Here is a 16,009-nt window from a genome sequence, read left to right as displayed (position 1 = left end):
TGTAGCATTCCCCTCTTTTTATTTTCATGTATGTTAGACAATGGTTAATGATAGACAAATGTATCTAACAAGAAAGACAAAACACAATTTTATAGTCCTGATATCTGTAATTTTGTTCACAGGGAATCTCTTCTTCTGGAATCTGAAATAACATTTCTGAAATCACAAATGAAAAACAAATTGTGGAAAAGTCAATAAATTATCAGTCCTCACAGCATGGGCTGGAAGCAGAACAGATGAAGTAATCAAAAATCAAAAGGTTTTCACATCAAAATATGTCATTAGAATAAAGAAAGCATAAGCTCACAGCATATTAGGTACTGAATTAAATATGGATAATTTTACAGGGTTTTAAGGAAAATTGCCAGACAAAATATGTGGAAATTTTGAGTCTAAACAGAGCAGTAGATTAATGCATTAGCCTTTCACTTTTAGATAGTATGAATCTGTCTCAGATTACTAACAAAATGAGCCTTTGGTCTCCATGTAATACATAGTTAATGTCTATCTCAAAGGCATTAAAAAATTGGTAGTTTTTCTTTGAAGGAAATCCAGGACTAAAATTTCAGGAGCAGGTTAGAATTGAGAGTATTTGCAGAAATAAACGTGATGCAAATAAACAGCTTGTTGCTAAAGTGTATATGATATAATAATAATAATTAATTAATACCAAACACTTACATAGTGCTTTTCATCAGTAGATCTTGAATGCTTTGCAAATGAGATCAGTATTATATCTCCATTTCACATATGGAGATATATTCAAGTTTATATTGTTTTTAAGATTAGGAAATTGCAGATCTGTAAAACTTTAGAATAGCATGTAATTTATTGATAATACATCCAGATCAGTGATACTCAGACAGGTTCAGGAGCTGCACGTGGTTCTTTAATATGTCTCTTTGCATGATATTAAACACTGTGTGATTAAATTATTAACCAATCTAAATTATTAATCAATCAGGATGCTTTTAATATGTTATTAACCAATTGTAGAATACTTGGTCAGTCATTTTTCTGTGAAAATTATATATATACATAATGAAACAATGAATTCACGCTACTGTGGCTCTTATGGGTAATGTTGATCACTAATTTGGCTCCTGAACCACTGAGGTTTGAGTATCACTGATTCAGATAGTATAGTTTATGAACTTAGGGCTGGATGCACAAAAGAAGTTGGGCGTTGTGATGCTGAGGATCACCTAGGCCTAGTAAATTGCTGCACACGAATTAGGAGGACAAACATCTATCTTCCCCCAATTTGTGAATCGCTCTGGGACTTACGTGAGAGATAGGCATCTGGATGCCTAGAGGTAGGCAGCAGGGCACATGCCCAGAATCAGGAACATAGACATCAAAAGAGCTTTTACCTTGAAAACTTGAGGTGCCAAATGAGTTTAGGCGCCTATTGGGTTCAACGGGAATTTTGTGCATCGCAATGATCTTGAAACTGGGGCTTAAGCATCTAAAATGTGGACGTAGGCACCTAACTTCTTTGGGCATGCAGCCCTTAGTACTCATGCATACTGTTGGCTTGACAGTTCAAAGCCTTATGTCCTTTTTCCATAAATACAGGCATAGAACAGGTAGCAAGAGTGCAAGTGTCTTCCTCACACATGTCCTGTCTCTGAGTTGGAGAGTAGTTCAAACTCCATGTGCAGCCAACCTTTTGCTTTTTTGCTGAGAGTGTCAACAAGGGAGCCAATTAATACCAACTGTTGTAGTGTTTTTGTCATGTGAACCCCACTTCAAAGGTGGCTGGGCTGCGACTACCAAATTTTTTTTTATCAAACTGCAATGATGCGGTAATAATTTTCACTCACTATTTACTTATCCTGGATGGATGTTGAGCTTGAGCTGTCAGCTAGACATCCACAAAAAGATGTCAGGGAGACAGGCTTAGATTTTAGGTTGGCCAGGTCTGGAGTTATGAGATAATTGTGTGAATCATCCACATAGAGATGGTAGTTGAAGTTGTCTATGTGGATGAGATTACTCAGAGAAAGGAGTAGAGGGAAAAGAGAAAGGGACCAAGGACAGAGCCTTGTGGAAGCTTACGGGGATGAAGAGGATCCTCCAAAGAACATGCTAAAGGAGTGATTAGGGAGGTAGGAGGAAAACCATAAAAGGAGAGAGTCACAGAAGCCGAGGGAGAAAAAGATTTCAAGAAGACAAGCATGGCTGACTGCATCAAAGATATCTGACAGATTAAGGATGATGAGAATGGGTGTACTAGTTCTGAACTTTGGCTAGGAATAGGACCTTGGAGACTCAGTGAGAGCAGTTACAGTGAAGTGCAAGCTGTGGAAGCCAGATTGGAGAGGGTCTAGGATGGAATTGGGAGAATGCAACTCCAGACAGTGACTGTAAATATTGTATTCAATGAGTTTGAATGAGATGAAAGGGAAATGGGGTGGCAGTTGGAGAGGCAAGTGGGATCTAGGGTAGGTTTTTTAAGATGTTAGAGAGTAAAGCATGCTTGTATTGTAAAGGGAAAGAGCAAGGGATGAGATGAGAATGGGTGCAAGGGAAATTAGGAGATGGGATAAGGTCATTGGAGCAAGTTGAGGAGTTAAAGGAGGAGAACAGAAAGAAACTTCTGCATCTATGACTGGGGGAAGGGGAGCAATCTGAGGGGAGAGGGAAGACCACATATTTTGTCAGTTTTCTCTTTGAAGAAATCAGCAAGATCCTAGGCAGAGAAAGAAGTGGAGGCAGGAGGAATGAAGGGTTTGAGGAATGAGTCAAACATGACAAAAAGGTGGCTAGCAGGCATGAGATTCAAAGAAGTTGGAGAAGTAGAGTTGTTTGGCTAGGAAAAAGGCAGAACTGAAAGAGGAGAGAACAAATTTGTAATGGAGAAAAATCAGCCTTGTTGTGGAATTTCCCCCACAAACACTAAGCAGTGTGAGTGCAGAAGCACAGGAAGCAAATGTTGGGAGTGAGCCAGGACTAGGGGTTGGTGGCAGGGCAGACCTTGTGACAGGAGAGAGTGCAAAAGAGTCAAATGTGGGGAACAGTGAGCAATGGACAGAATAAACAACATATTGATGGAAGATGGAGAAGAGAGGCAGGACGGTGAGGGCTGAGAACAGATGAGAAATCTGCAGCACAAGTGGGCTGGAAGTCATGGGAAGGGGAGTGACTAGATGTAAGGGCAGCGATGGGTGGAGGAGAGGGGTGCTGACAGGTGATGCTGAAAGAGAACAAGGGTTGGTCAGAGAGGGGAAACTCAGCAACAGAGCAATCAGAGGGATAGCAGAGCTCTGTGAAGACCAAGTCAAGGGATCAGCTCTTTTAGTGAGTGGGAGAGTTGAACCAGAGCTGTAGGTTGAGTGAAGAGGCTAGGGTGAGGAAACATGAAGCTCTGGAGTCAGATGGGTCATCAACATGGAGATTGGACTCACCAAGGATGAGTGTGGGAGATTGTGAGGTGAGGAAGAGAGAGAATGCCAGGAGTCTGCCCACACATACACAGGAAGGCTTGCAGGTAAATAAACCCATTCACAAACAATTGTCCTAGTTAATGGGAGTGTAATACGCCCTCATTCACCCTGGAGGAGGGAGGTCACTGAAGGGCTGGCGGTAGCCGGCCGCCAAGCTTGTCACAGCTTAACTAGGGCCGGAGCCCGTCTGGGTTCCGGCAGCTGGCGAACAACAGTCTTAAGAGGGCTGGCTATAGCCTGGGCGGGGCTCAGGCAGCCAGCAAGCATAGTCTCAAAGGTAGGGTGGGGCCTGGCCTTGCAGGGCTCAGGCAGCCAGCAAACAACAGTCTTAAGGAGGCTGGGGCCACTCATCTTCAGAGCAAGAGCCCCTTGCAGAGGCACGAGGGTCAGCCCCCCCACAGGGGGAGCAGGGGGATGCGGGCCCTCCCTACTCCACCACATCCCAGCCCAGGGCCCTGGCAGGGGCAGACTCGGATGCCTCGGGGTCGGTGGGGATCCAACTGCAATATGCCAACGCAGGGGCTCAGTACTTTGTAGCCAGTCCTCCGGGGGCTGCCCCTGGGCCACTTCCTGCCTTCCCTGGGGTGGGTACCTCTGACGTCCAGTCGTTGTCCGGATCTTCCAGGTAAGCAGCAGCGGGCACTCCGGGCCATTTGTCGTCCGTGTCCAGGGCATGGGCGGGGGATGCGCTCCGTGCTGCTCCGGAACCGGCGGGACGTCCTTCCCCTCTGCAGGCTTCCCCCTGAATGGGCTGCGGGTCAGGTCTTTTGTACTGCTGGCCAAGCCCCTGTCCTTTCAGCGAGGGGGTAGGGTGGCGTAGGCTCCGCCCACCAAGGGGCATGTAATACTCCCTCACTCACCCTGGAGGAGGGAGGCCTGTCCACCTCACTACAGGGAGCCATCAAGATTCTAAGCCACCATTAATGGTCCACACTTTGCATAAATACAATAGGACCTCAGAGTTATACTTCATATTTCTAGCTTCAGATACAAGAATGATACATACATACAAATAGGAGGAATATATTCAGTAGGTTATAACCTTTGTTATGATACCTTACAAGAGACCTTTTGCATAAAGCATATTCCAGTTACATCATGTTCACACTCATAAGCATATTTCCATAAAACATATGGAGTGCAACATCACAGTGGTCAGAGAGGGGAAACTCAGCAACAGAGAGATCAGGGGGATAGCAGAGCTCTGTGAAGACCAAGTCAAGGAATCAGCCTTTTTAGTGAGTGAGTTGAACCAGAGCTGTAGGTTGAGTGAAGAGGTTAGGGTGAGGAAACATGAAGCTCTGGAGTCAGATGGGTCATCAACATGGAGGTTGATTCACCAAGGACCAGGGTGGGAGATTGTGAGGAGAGGAAGAGAGAGAGCCAGGAGTCAAAATCAGGGAGAAAAGTTCATGGGGTGGAGTTTAAACTTAGTTCTCATCTCATTAGGCACTTCCTGTGCAGTGAGGCCAGAAGACAGGACACTTTATAGGAGAGAATTCCTTATTTTGTGACCTTTAGACAGAGAATACCTAGTGGAGTACGCTCCGGACACTCTTCCTTCCCTACTCTTTCAGAAGTCTTTTCATCTCTTCAGAATGGTCTGCATGAAATTCCCAAATGTTCTAAAACCACGTGGGTTGCAGTAAAACAAGGTTTATTAAGAGCTAAGAGAGAAAATCAGATTTGAAAAAATAAAAATGGCATGAGTAACATATCTAGTCTTAAACTTTGCAACAATGCTCTAGATAGTTGCCATCTGGGAGTAGTTACAGTGCAAAAGCAAAACTCTTACTTCTCCATCCACTCTGTTCAGCTTGTTTCTTTCTCCCCAACTCCTTCACCAACAGCATGTCTGAGACACAGACTCTGAACTCGAGGTGCTTAATTTGAACCTCTTTGAAGTCATCTTGCGTCTTTCCACTGACTTCAATGGGTTTTGGATGAAGCCCTATATAGGTGTAATTCCCATCTCGTATAAGGTGTCTCATGTAAACCTCACTCTCTTTTTGTCTCCTTTGAGTCTCTAGGTTACTTTGATCTACCCACTGTGATCCTCCACCACAAAGGTATTCTCACAAATGTACTCTCAGAGGAGGAGATGACAATCTCTCATGAAATGTCCCCTGCATATTTCCCAACCCTTTCAGTGCTATATTTGCTGCTTCAGATAAACAGTTTTGAGTTTGTTTTTCCTGTGCCCTTTTACAATTAAAAAAGTTATTTTGAAGGAAGATCCACACAATAGATCTCCCAGCTCACATCTGCATCATCTTTGTTCCAACCTAACCATAGTGCTTACGGGTGTTAATTTTTATGGCTGGATCTGTCAGTCTGAATCCTATTCTCTGTTTTCCTTTACAATGAAAAGGGCTTTTTTCTATTCTATATCAAATATGAATTATTGACAAGTTAAAGGTAATCTATTCGAAGGCAATAAATTCCCCTGAATTATTCGTCCTGCCTCTCAGTATTTGAATACTGGGATTTTTTAAAACACTAGCTATCACTTAGAGGATCTGTCTAATGATAAAACTGTTGATTTTGCTCCATTTCTTTTTAAATAATTTTGATCCTGTCATACAACAGCAGCCTTGCAATGTTATATTAGTATGTGCTCAGTTAGCTTTGTGCAAGCCAACTTATATTGATGATTTACTGCATTATTCGGTAATATTTTTAAAAAACATGGGGCTGAAGCTGTTTACAGCCTTGTCCTAGAAATGCTGTTATTATCTGACAATCTTTGTCTCAAGATCTTCCCAATAATACAACGTAAACTGAATAGGAAATGTGCATTGTAAAAATGAAGTTCTAACTGTACATATTCAGTGACTCTCTTTCAACCAATGAAGATGGAAGCCTGATTTAAAATGTCGATATAACAAAAATAATAACTTCATTTAATAATACAGGTAAATCTAGATACTAAAAATTAGGAGGCACAGTATAAATGGTAATAAAGTTACAATAAAAGTGCGGATGACTAATAATAAGGAAGTCTGAATAAAACCAGCCTTGGAAAATGTATAGTCATAGTTCCCAGGAAATATAACACAACTAGAATACTAATGAATCAGTTTATAAACAGAAACATTTTATCATCTACTAGCACTCTTTATAGTCAAATTCACCACAAATCCTTCATTAAAAATATTGGAATAATTTTGCTCTACAAAAATACTGTAGCTATTATACTGCAGTTTTGATTCAGCAAAGGGACCCATACAGATGGACTGCTGCTCCTGTACAGAGTACCATTAACTTCAACAAGGCTCCATGCAGGTACCGGGCCGTGCCTACACGCAGCGTATTGTAGACTGTAGAGCTAATTTAATTACATTCTGAGAGTCTGTTTGGTTTCATCCAGCAAATATGAACTGTAGTTTCCAATTAGATATGGGCCTTCATTGCACAGTTCAGATCCAGATCCAAACTTGCCCAAAAGTCAGGGGTATCTAGACCTATGGGTTTGGAACTTCAAGCCCACCTCTACTTTCAGTGAATACAAGTAGGCGCTTAGTTACTTGTACCATGCTGGTCATTATGCCATCTAGAGACAAATTATAATGCTAAAACATTAAGACATGGATTATGGCTGGATAACCAGCTAAGCCTCTATTTCTTCTTTAAAAGATACCATAGAAAGGTAGAATTTAAGAGATACCATAGAAAGGTAAAATTTTTTCTCTTGACACTATTTTTGGGTAGAAAAATGAGTTTCTCATTAAACATTTGTCGGATAGTATCTGCTTTCCCCATGATAATGTAGACGTTTTGTTGAAAAACTGAAAATCCCCAAACCAATATTTTTTTTGTTTCTGGCCATGAAAACTTTTCATTTTTCATTTCCATTTCCAAATTTTCATTTTTCATCAAAAATCAAAGTTTTCCATGGGAGGAAAAAAAAACATTTTCCCACCAGCTGTAACTAGAAATTAGAGATAGCCTCTAATTACCAACCTGTTTACGTGGATATGATTGTGAGTCAGAGCAACCTCAGACTCCCCTATCATTGCTAGGTATTTTGGCAGACTCTTTGGGGACTTTTCCTGCACAGTAGGAGGAATGGGAAGTAACTTACATTCAAACACTGGAGCTGGAATTACTATAAATTACTTTCAGGCTTCCTTTAGGAAGATGCACTCACAGGAAACTCCTTTTTCAGGCTCACCTATAGTTAGGCATGGTTCCATCTCTGGGAGCCCTATAGACCAGCCCTGAATTAGAGAGCAGATATAAAAATCTTTTTATAAGCTCACAGAGAGGCTTTGATTTTGTTGCCATTATGAGTTAGTGCAGTGTTTCTTAAACTAGGGTCTCCACTTGTGTAGGGAAAGCCTCTAGCGGCCAGGCCGGTTTGTTTACTTGCCCCGTCCACAGGTCTGGCCGATAGCGGCTCTCACTGGCTGCAATTCGCCACACCAGGCCAATGAGAGCAGCTCCCATTGGCCTGGTGCAGCGAATCGCGGCCAGTGGGAGCTGCGATCGGCCAGACCTGTGGACGGGGCAAGTAAACAAACCAGCCTGGCCCGCCAGGGGCTTTCCCTACACAAGCGGCGACCCTAGTTTGAGAAACACTGAGTTAGTGCAACTGCTTGTAAATACTGAGCTAGTGAAGTATTTTTGTCCCTTATAGGTGAAAACTGGATGTGGAAAGCATGGGACTTTCTTCCAGTAAGTAACAAGATTTATGTTGTTTCAATAGTGCAATACAGCCTACTTAGGACGACCCCTTTAAAGGGACATACTGCATCTACATTATTACCCTTATTACTTTCTGTACTTTTGTCCTTTGCACACATTCTACTGGTTTTATCTATCTCTGACCTACAACTTTTTATACATTCACCTAATGTTGGTACTAATTGACCAAGTTACTTAAAACACCTCATGTTCAACTAACCGGTACCTATACGGAACAAACAGCTAATGCTGGCAGGCATGATGGAAGATGATAAAGATTCAGCATGTTTGGCTACTGAGCAACCCCTAGTGACTGGCTGCAAATGTTACTGCCACCAGCTTTTTGCCTTCACAGCAGAACAGGAAACAGAAGCCTAGCTTGCTGAAGAGAAGGAATGAGGGATTATATAGGTTAAAGATAACCTTGCAGGGCACAGCAGCAAATCATCCTAGAATTACAAAGACACCGACAGGCTACAGAATGAGTCACTACCTCACGGGGGTGAGGGAACCCTTCTTATGCACCTTACCTGGCATATTAGACAATGGAGAGTCCTTGTCTGACTATCACCACCAAAACAGAAAATAAGAATGTTTTAACAGAAGGGATGTTATCTTTTCACTTGAAACCAGATAGTGGCTATACACTATAAAACTAGGAAATGTTTGGTGTTTGTTCCCATTAGTTGTGCTCATTAATAACATTTCACATCTCACTGAGATGGGTTATTTTTGTCATTCATCAAATTCCTCACTGCATTTGAACTATCAGGATAAGTGAATTTAGCATGGAGAAAATACCAAAAGCTGTAACATTTGCTAATAAACAGGAAAAAAATCATCTGCTTTGGCAATATGTTGAGATTCAATTATTATTTTTTTCACTGAAGCAGTAACTTTTTTTAAAATACTTTCACCAGTTTCAGGAAAGGGTGGGTTAGAGTCAGGGGTTTCCTGAGCTTTTTCAGAACACAGTTTTAACGTAGCAGTGTGTTTAGAAGAGCCCCTAGAGAGAGTCTTGTTTTGGAACATACTGACGCCTACACATTATCTTTGTTACATTTTGCAGTTTTGTGTGAAATTTATTTTTAATCTTTATCAAAACATGCCCATGTTTATCTTAAATTCAGAAAAGGTTTAATAATTTAAAACAAAATAACTTTTTAAATAATTAAATTTACAATGAATACTGAAACATAAAAGTCTAAAGCTAGTTAACAAGAAAGGACTTCTTAAAGATCAAAGAAAAAGTGTTTGTTTTACTTGATTAAGACAAATAAAAAGTACTTTCACTTTAGCAGGTTCTAACTGGCTGTTGACAGAGACTAGTGGAAGAGAGTTTTTTTCTGCAGCAGAATAAAGGTTTTTCCTTTAGAGGTTCATGTGCTCAGAACAGACTGCTCACTGGCATTACAAAGGTATTACATTTTTAAAGAGGGATGTTCATTATCAAAATCAGATATTGTTGATACAAAAGAAAGTTTTCTTGGCCAGTATTTTTCTGTGTTCCTATTGCTATTATTAAATGGGACCTTTATGATTATTAAAATGGTGTGCCTTACCCTCCCTCCCCTGCCCTATGATGCATAAAAAAGGCCTGAAGAAGGGAGAGGTAAAAATTACAATGGTATAGTGCCATTTAAGTTAATGGAGCTAGTCTGACTTACTGACCCAAGTTGGGGATCTGGAGCAACATGTTTTTCTGTTTATTTTTTACATCAGAAATTCAGGTCTTGTCTACCTTAGAAAAGTCTATTGTGACTAGGGACTAATCCATCTCCCAGAAGTCTGCGTAAAGACTCCTGTTGACTTCAATGGGAAATGCACAGGCCACTAGTGAAATGATGACATAAGAGCCAAGAAAGTGAAAGCTGCACAATTCAGAATTAATTTTTAGTCAGGCAATTCAAAACTTTTTGTTTATTGGGATTTTATTTTTGTTAACACCTATTTAACCCCAATGCTTAATGAGTATTTGAGACAAAGTACAGTATGTCTTTTTAAGATTCAACACCCTCACCATTAAAATAAGGTGTGAAAGCTCATGATGTACAGTAGAACCTCAAAGATATGAACACCAGAGTTACAGACTGACTGGTCAACCAGACACCATGTGAAACCAGAAGTAACCAATCAGGCAGCAGCAGAGACAAAAATAAAATAAAATACGGTGCCTCTATTGCATCTTAAAGGTAGGCACATCTGGGCTGTCCCCACTCCCACCCCCACGCACGGGGCAGCCACTTAGAGCAAGACGCTGGGGTTGCCAGCTCAAGGCAGCTGGAGCCAGCAAACCAGGAGCAGCACTGGGGTTTATGCCGTTTTCACAACCCGCCCCCCCTCGCCTGGAGGGGGACATGCTATTCTCTCTCTCTGTCCGGCTCTCTCTCACACACTCATCTCCCCTCCCCCCCTCCACTCCCACAGTGGGACAAGCTTGCAAACTCAAGCCAGCTGCAGCTGAAACCTGGCCTGGAGTATCAGCTGCTAGATCTGGAGCCTGAACTGTGCTTTGTTCAGTTACAGAGAACCTCCATTTCTGAGTTGTCCATAACACTAAGGTTCTACTGTACATCTCTGAAATCCCAAAGAAGTTCTTCAGCAAAATCAGGGAGACAAGACTTGGCATTCCTGGTATTTCTTTAAAAAAAAAAAGGGTGGGGGGGTGGGGGGATGGAAACAATGCCATTTGAACCACATTTCAGGCCTTCTTCATATACAAAGAAGGAAAAATGGGCAAACTTTTATTCTTAAAAAAATATTTAGATGTCACTTTTAAAAGCAATGTGCCAAATTCAACTCTACTGTAACTTCATTAAAGCTACTGGAGTCACACTAGCTTTGTATTTATCTCACTGTGTCTAAGTAATAGGAGCTTTCACCATCCAACTTGGCTTCTCATGCCTGATCCAGAGCCCTGATCATCCTGTCAGTTGCACATGTGCAACTCCCACTGACTTCAAATGAAGCTGCATTTATGCACCTACTGGGATAATCAGACCCTTGCCATAGAACTGGAAGCGATATCACAATCACCTAGCATTGTAACTTTTTCTACAGGATCAACTGGGAAGAGAAGATAGGCTGTGAGAAAAGCAATCCTTGTTCAAATTCACACTTGGTAATATGATGAAAAAATATCTGTGATTTATGTTTATGTCTGGAAGTTTCCCCTAGTGTGAAAGCCTGTCTTTAAAGGAAAACCAGATCTTTCTTGCAATGTACATTCTTTTGTTATGCAGCCTAAACTATGCATTGCAATGATGTCAATAATGTACATGGAGTGATTGTATCCTGTCTGTGTCCTGCAAGGATGACTTTGAAAGTTAGATGTTTCATCTTGACAGTCATATCCTGATCAACAAACTCAAAGAGTCAATAAATAAATACATTCAGTGAAAAAAATGGTCTCTCTGTAAGCTACAGTTAAACAGGAACTTGACTTGGTTTTGTATGTATTCACATCTAGTCTACGATAATGCCCCAACACCAGGGCATTTGAGCACTACTTAAACTTACAAGGCAGAACTTGCTTTCCATAAAAGAAAATAAAAGATACTGTCTTCCACTCTCATTCTTTTGAAGTCTGTGATTTAAGTGCAAGTCTTATTGATACAAGTGTAGAAAAGGCCAAAACTTTGATTTGGTAGAACTTTGAGTGGTGATCTTCTACTGCTAGAGGAAAACCAAGAAACACAGGCACCGACTTTCCAAAGTGCCAGGGGGGTGCTCAACTCCCAGGTCCTGTCTTCCCCCAAGGCCCCTCCCTGCCTCTTCCTGCCCAGTTCCGCCTCCCGCCTCCCCCCCAGCACACTGCATCCTCGCTCCTCTCCCCAGAACGCCACAAAACAGCTGACTGCAGTGGGCAGGAGGCATGGGGAAGTGCTGATCTGTGGGTCCCACCATCAGGTGGGAGGCGCTTGGGGAAGCTGATAGTGGGTGCTCAGCACCCACCATTTTTTCCCAGGGGTGCTCCAGCCCCAGAGCACCCATGGAATCAGCGCCTATGCCAATAGACACTGACTGGCGTGAGTTTCTCAGTAATTAAGGCTGTAGCAAAGTCTTTATTTTTGTGTACTGTACAACAACAAAATATAAAAATAATGTTCCCAGCATAAAATTGATTTTGCACATACACCTGACCTCTTTCAAGCTACACTCCATGCACATCAAATTTCACATATGAAGTCTCTAGTAAAAGAGAAATTTTTGGCAAAATGTGAGGTGAAGTGGACAAATGTCTAAACTTCAGTTCTTAAAAAAAATCAGTAATATTGGTGGATAATTATGTCTGGAGTTGTGGAGGAACAAATGAATGTACACTTCATTAACCTTCCAAAGAGCTGATGAATTTCAGAAAGTTTTCATAAGTTATTTATGTCTTCTAAAGCAGGTAAAAATCAAACACAGTTGACAGCGGTCTCTATAGAGCACCATAAATTATAAATTGATTATAAATACCAAGGACACTTCTGCCGAGAGCCTCTTGCCTGGCTGGCATTTCTCACAAGTTCCCTCCTCCACTCAAGAATAGAATAATAGATATATGGAGCTGAAAGGGACCTTGAGAAGTCATCAAATCCAGCCCCAAGCACTAATATGAGACCACTAAAACATCGGGTTGGGATGGTCTAGCTTTCTCCAACCTATTCTCAAAACCCTCTAATGACAGGGATTTTACAACCTCCCTTGGAAGCCTATTCCAGACCTTAACTACCCTTAGAGTGGAAATCCATCAACCTCATGAAGAAACTTGCACAAATACAGACGGATATCATCTTCCTTTCCAAATGTAAACGGATGGACATCATACCTAATGGACTAAAGGTAAAAAATCCACTGCTATCTACATACTACACAGACCACAGTGAGAGTTTATGCCGTACTCTATCTAAGAAACTGAGGAACCACCTGATCAGCATCCTATACAGCAAACAGGAAAACATCAAAAAAGAGCTCTCCAACCTAGAGACTCTCATCAATAACCAAACTTCCATACAAACGGACTTCACTAAAATAAGACAGGAGATCTACATTACCCACTTCACCTCTCTAAAAAGGAAAAAGGACTGTAAGCTGTCTAAACTCCTACCTGCCACATGGGGCCACAACCGTGATACCCCTAACCCACCCAGCAATATCGTCAATCTATCCAGCCACACACTCAGCCCAGAAGAACAGTCTGTCCTATCTCGGGGACTCTCTTTCTGCCCTGCCACCCCCACCAACATGATACAGTTCTGCGGCGATCTGGAAGCCTACTTTCGCCGTCTCCGACTCAAAGAATACTTCCAGGACAACACTGAACAACGCACTGATACACAGTTACCCTCCCACCAACAGCACAGGAAGAAGAACTCCACATGGACTCCTCCTGAGGGTCGAAATGACAGTCTGGACCTATACATTGAATGCTTCCGCCGACGTGCACAGGCAGAAATTGTGGAAAAACAACATCGCTTGCCTCACAACCTAAGTCGTGCAGAACGCAATGCCATCCACAGCCTCAGAAACCATCCTGACATTATAATCAAAGAGGCTGATAAAGGAGGTGCTGTTGTCATCATGAACAGGTCTGACTACCAAAAGGAGGCCGCCAGACAACTCTCCAATACCAAATTTTACAGGCTACTTCCCTCAGATCCCACTGAGGAATACACTAAGAAACTGCACCATCTACTCAGGACACTCCCTACACTAGCACCGGAACAAATCAACGTACCCTTAGAACCCCGACCAGGGTTATTCTATCTACTACCCAAGATCCACAAACCCGGAAATCCTGGACGCCCCATCATCTCTGGCATTGGAACTCTCACTGAAGGACTGTCTGGATATGTGGACTCTCTACTCAGACCCTATGTTACCAGCACTCCCAGCTATCTCCGTGACACCACTGATTTCCTAAGGAAACTACAATGCATTGGTGACCTTCCAGAAAACACCATCCTAGCCACCATGGATGTAGAGGCTCTCTACACAAACATCCCACACAATGATGGAATACAAGCTATCAGGAACAGTATCCCTGATGATGCCACAGCACTACTGGTTGCTGAGCTCTGTGCCTTTATCCTCACACACAACTATTTCAAATTTAATGACAATATATATCTCCAGATCAGTGGCACCGCTATGGGCACCCGCATGGCCCCACAATATGCCAATATTTTTATGGCCGACCTGGAACAACGCTTCCTCAGCTCCCGTCCACTCACGCCCCTTCTCTACCTACGCTACATTGATGACATCTTCATCATCTGGACCCATGGGAAGGAGACTCTGGAAAAATTCCACCATAATTTCAACAGCTTCCACCCCTCCATCAACCTCAGCCTGGACCTATCTACACGGGAGGTCCACTTCCTAGACACCACGGTGCAAATAAGTGGTGGTCACATTAACACCACCCTATACCGAAAACCTACCGACCGCTATGCCTACCTTCATGCCTCCAGCTTCCATCCCGGGCACACCACAAGATCCATTGTCTACAGCCAAGCACTGAGGTACAACCGTATCTGCTCTAACCCCGCAGACAGAGACCAACACCTAGAAAATCTCCACCAAGCATTCTCAAGACTACAGTACCCACACGAGGAAATAAGGAAACAGATCAACAGAGCCAGATGTGTACCCAGAAACCTCCTTCTGCAAGACAAACCCAAGAAAGAAACCAACAGGACTCCACTGGCCATCACATACAGTCCCCAGCTCAAACCCCTCCAACGCATCATCAGGGATCTACAACCCATCCTGGACAATGATCCCACACTTTCACAGGCCTTGGGTGGCAGGCCAGTCCTCGCCCACAGACAACCTGCCAACCTGAAGCATATTCTCACCAACAACTGCACACCGCACCATAGTAACTCTAGTTCAGGAACCAACCCATGCAACAAACCTCGATGCCAACTCTGCCCACATATCTACACCAGCAACACCATCACAGGACCTAACCAGATCAGCCACACCATCACCGGTTCATTCACCTGCACGTCCACCAATGTAATATATGCCATCATATGCCAGCAATGCCCCTCTGCTATGTACATCGGCCAAACTGGACAGTCTCTAAGGAAAAGGATAAATGGACACAAATCAGACATTAGGAATGGCAATATACAAAAACCTGTAGGAGAACACTTCAACCTCCCTGGCCACACAATAGCAGATTTTAAGGTGGCCATCCTACAACAAAAAAACTTTAGGACCAGACTTCAAAGAGAAACTGCTGAGCTCCAGTTCATCTGCAAATTTAACACCATCAGCTTAGGACTAAACAAAGACTGTGAATGGCTTGCCAATTACAGAACCAGTTTCTCCTCCCTTGGTTTTCACACCTCAGCTGCTGGAACAGGGCCCCATCCTCCCTGATTGATCTAACCTCGTTATCTCTAGCTTGCTTCTTGCTTGCTTATATATACACACCTGTCCCTGGAAATTTCCACTGCTTGCATCCGAAGAAGTGGGTATTCACCCACGAAAGCTCATGCTGCAAAACTTCTGTTAGTCTATAAGGTGCCACAGGATTCTTTGCTGCTTCTAACTATCCTTATAGTTAGAAAGCTTTTCCTAATATGCAACATAAACCTCCCTTGCTGCAGACTGATCTCATTACTTCTTGTCCTACATTCAGTGGACACGGACAACAATTGAGCCTCAAACTCTTCATAACAGCCCTTAATATATTAGAAGACTGTTATCAGGTTCCACCCTCTCCCGTCTTTTCTCAAGACTAAACTGCTGAGGGTTTTTTTTTTTTAACATGGTCACATAGGTCAGGTTTTCTAACCCTATTATCATTTTTGTTACTCTCCTCTGGACGGGAGTGGCAGAAGGTCCCTAAAAGTGTGTGGGGGCGGGAGGGGGCA

The sequence above is a fragment of the Mauremys mutica genome, chromosome 1, assembly GCF_020497125.1.
Source record: "Mauremys mutica isolate MM-2020 ecotype Southern chromosome 1, ASM2049712v1, whole genome shotgun sequence".
NCBI classification, from domain to species: Eukaryota; Metazoa; Chordata; order Testudines; family Geoemydidae; genus Mauremys; species Mauremys mutica.
The sequence above is the reverse complement of the archived record's forward strand: the minus strand, read 5'-3'. Positions refer to the sequence as shown.